Source organism: Pteropus vampyrus, unplaced genomic scaffold (genome assembly GCF_000151845.1).
Source record: "Pteropus vampyrus isolate Shadow unplaced genomic scaffold, Pvam_2.0 Scaffold30, whole genome shotgun sequence".
NCBI classification, from domain to species: domain Eukaryota; kingdom Metazoa; phylum Chordata; class Mammalia; order Chiroptera; family Pteropodidae; genus Pteropus; species Pteropus vampyrus.
Window position 1 is genome coordinate 13,054,444 of NW_011888811.1, and position 4,114 is coordinate 13,058,557.

Here is a 4,114-nt window from a genome sequence, read left to right on the forward strand (position 1 = left end):
CACTGCATGTATGTTAGGTGCTAGCGCTCGGCACCTGATAGGCACACAATAAAATTTGTTCGGTGACTGAATAAATAAAAAACTCTGAGACTCCTAAGAAAAGTTTAGGAAAAATGTATAAAAGATGAGCTGGAGCAGATTCAAAAACCATCAAATAGGCCAATCGTTTTTTGTTATTGGTGAGGAAACAGCAACCCAGGGAGGACAAGGACGCATTGTTTAGAGTGAGGGCTATAGAACAGATAAGAATCCGCACCTGCGGTGTTCTAGGGAGCAGACCACTCAGAGAGTAGGACTCCCAGATGGAGAATACAAAAGTCCTCAGAGATAAGCAGTGTCTGCAAACTCGATTTCAGACCGGAAGCATCTGGATTTGGAGCTATTTCCCTGCAATCTGTCTGGAGTAGGTCTCTGTGGTCCTTGTGAAGGTGGTCTTGGGCATCTGCCTGCTCTTTTCGTGCAGCCTCTGAGCTATCACAATTGCACATCTGGACTCTAATTGCTTGGCGGTGACCTAGACCTTCGCTGAAACCTGGTCTCCCAACACCTATTACAGTACTTTTCAACGCCAACACCCTGCCCCTGAGCTGGGAGTGCATTTTTTTTTTTTTTAACCATAATATTGCCTAGTTTTACTCTGTGACACCGATCCAAGTACCTACATGAACACGCCAGCCTCTGTTTACAACATGTCAGGCCCTCTGCTAAGTGATTTCCGTGCATTATTTAATTTAAACTTTACAGCATCTCTTAGAGGTAAATACTATTCCTGTTCCCACTGTAGTGAGTAAACTGTGCATCAAAGAAGTGAGGTAACACATCCAAGGTTAACAGCTGAAATAAGTGAAGGAACCCTGCTTCACGTCATTTTCTTCCCATCTGCAAATCTTATGATCCATTGTCCTTCTTTCTCTGATGCTTCAACTCTCACAGTCCTGCATGTGCCAACGTCAGCCCAATTCTCAACCCTGGATACCCCTTCACAGCAAATTTCACTGGGAGGTACCTCATTCCTTTGAGTTCAAATCCACTGTCAGGCTTCAACTGAGAATCAGTGAATATTTACTTGACATGCCAGACTTCCCGAGTGGTTCGGGAGTAGTTCATGCCTTAACTCCCTGCAAAGTATCTAATCCTGTATTTTCCAAATCTACTGGCAGACTACTGAGGAATATATTTTAAGACAGAGGAGCTATAAGAGCTTGGCTATATGAAAGATAACTTTCCCCACATCTGCACTTTGGCATAGTCTGTCCCATGTAAATATTTAGTTATGTTTAAGAATAAGAAATATTTTATTTATAACCTTAAACTGAAGGAATCCCAAAGACCGTTTACTCCAGGGTTTTTAGTAATACATCCTTTTAATTCTTTCATGCAAATACAATATATAAAAGATCAGAATCACGTTTCTCTGATTTAAGGAGGTGTGTGCATGTGTGGTGGCTGCAGGGATGGGCAAAGTTAGTGATACCTGGCTCCTTGGCTCCTGCTTTTGCCAGACAAACTGAGGCTAAAGAAAGTCACTCACTCAAGGTCACACAGTTTTCCAGATGATCATATAGTTACCTGTGAGTGTCGGCCCTTAGTACTTTCATGCTAAAATGCACAACTTAATTCAACGTATCTACCACTTCTTTATCTGGGTAGTAGGCAGTGCTTTTTCTTCTGCCTCAGCTGACTCTAAGAATTGTTTCTCGCTATTTTCCAGGCCCACCTCCCCAGATTCCCTTGGGCACACACTGGTTACTGCCTCCAGACTGGGTTGCCTAGCAACCAAGCTCTGCAGGCTTCCTAATAGACAAAGGTTTTTCCTTCCACTCCAACTGCTGTACTAATGCTTATTGTTGACGAGGGAACAACTCCCTGCTGAGCAAACTCTGTAATCTGGAGGCAGGTTTGGGGACTTCGTGCCAGGAGCTATGGACATCTCTCCTAAATGGAGGAGGAACAGAAGTATGAGGCCCGACTCATTGTATTGCCTGGACTATTTTCTGCATTGATGATAGATGGCGGCTATGCACGCATTTCCACTTGGTCACTCACCAGAAATTACATTACAGAAGACATTTTGTTACAGCGGAATCTGACTTCAGAGAATAATTCACATTGCCATCTTTTTGTCCCATACAACGCACAAAGAAATCATCTACTCTTGCAAGATATACAACCATATAGTTTGAAATTATTTCATGCTTATTAATTAAGTGGCTCAGATTTAAGCTCCATTTAAGTAGAAACACTTGAATCCATAGAGCACTTTCAAATCCATCTCACTGGATCCTAATGTTGTGCCATCATCAAGGTAGGCAGAACATGGAACAGCATTCCCACTTAAGAGAAGATAAAGTGACTCACCCAAAGGTAGACAGGCAAAAGAAGATGAAGCTCATTCTTTAAGACCAGTCCTCTGGCTCCAGGTGCTTGTTCAACTCTGGGACAGATGTACCTTCATGTGAAAAATAATTTGATACTGCTGGCTTGCCTGCAGAGAAAAGAGGGCAGAGGGTAATTTTCTAAATTAGTAAATAAGCTTGGAGAAATATAACAACTTATTCTGGGTTACCTGGCAAAGCTGTGACCCTTTTATCTTTCTGACTCAAGGCAATCGGCCATTAAATACTACATTACTGATATCTCTGTGGTTTTATTACGAGATAGCCTGCGGATGCATTTAGAAAGATAGGCAAATAATTTTAAATATAGATAACTGGCAAAATGCAGTTAATACACCCCACTATTGAATATGGCAGGGTCTAATAATCTTTGTTCTTCTAGAAAAAAGCAGGATAATAAATTTAACAGGGATCAGTATTGTGTCTATTTTCCTTGCCTTTGTGTTTTCTATATGCTTCCACAGAACCTGGCACATAGAAGGCATACCATAAATATTTATAGAACTGAAGAAAAAAAATAAAGAAAAATATAAGGAACTAGTGTGTTATCCAATATAGCAAAAAGAGCATGTGTTCCAATTCCTACCTCATATCACCCGGTTAGACTAAATACCAGGGAAGGCCTTTCCGGCATTTTAGTATTGCTAAAATCCTGGAATGTTGTCCAGAGGGAAAATAAAAGTCCTTCCCTGTGAAACAAGACCAGCTACCCAACTGTAAGGCAAGATCTTGTGTAACTCAGACTGGGAAGAGGAAGGAAGTTTCGACCAAATCGGAAACACCCTCCAGCCCTCAGTGTTGCAATTCTTCTACTTCCAGTCAATATTATGCCATCTGTAAATACGATGATCATCAAAGAAATCACCTAGTTCAGAATCTGTTACTGTTAGGGCATCTTTGTCACAGCACACAGCACGACAGTCAGAAGCATCATCCCCAGGTAGATGGTCTTCCCTCCTAGAGGCTGTGTGACCCTCAGGCCTCTTTGAAGCGGTTTCCTTATAAGCAAAATGGGGATTATCATAGCACCTGGTTCAGAGCGTGGTTTAATGAGATAATTCTTGTAAAAATTTAGAGCTCAGATCTAGCATATAGGGCTCCATAAACGTTAGCCATTAATTTAAATAATAGTAATTTAAGTAGTTAAATATTTGGCTTTATATCTTTTTTTTTTTCCTTTTCTTTTTCTTTTTCTTTTTTTTTTCCCCCTGAGTGGCCAATGTTCTTTGGCCAAGGTCCTAAGATGTCCAGACTTTTCAAATCGACTCACGGAAAGGATCCCTGTGACATTTCTAAGAAATGTGTTCAAACAGCATTTAACAAAATTTAGTACCTCATTAGGTCCAAGGAGGAAATTCTGGAGAAGCAGCAGTCTAGACCTTTTTCATGAAGGAGTTTGATGTTGGCACCCCACTATCTCCCTTCTCTTTCCACCCCCACCGCCTGGAAGGAGGAATCACTCAGTACACACTGTTCCCGCCCCTCCCTCAGCTGGATAGGAACGTGCCATGTTTTTCCATCACACGCTAGATTTTTGTGACACCATCTGTTCTCCTAAGCCCACGACACACAGTTTGCCTTGCTGTCATGAGTCTATTTGAAGTGTCGAAAAGAAATGTGATGAATGATTCTGAGGAATGTTGTTTGCCTACCAATCATGCACCGCTGAGTGTAGGGATGGGCTAGATAACAGTACAGTCTTATATATAATACTGGGA

The 4,114-nt window shown here is 41.5% G+C and overlaps 1 long non-coding RNA gene across 1 annotated transcript in view; it reads right to left on the minus strand.

The window, feature by feature from the left end:
• The window catches only part of LOC111737708, a 29,262-nt gene extending 26,795 nt beyond the window's left edge, over positions 1-2,467 (minus strand). The window contains exon 1 of the long non-coding RNA XR_002779542.1: positions 2,359-2,467. This is a non-coding gene — a long non-coding RNA (uncharacterized LOC111737708). The remainder of the gene's footprint in view (positions 1-2,358) is intronic.
• Between the last annotated feature and the right edge of the window lie 1,647 nt (positions 2,468-4,114).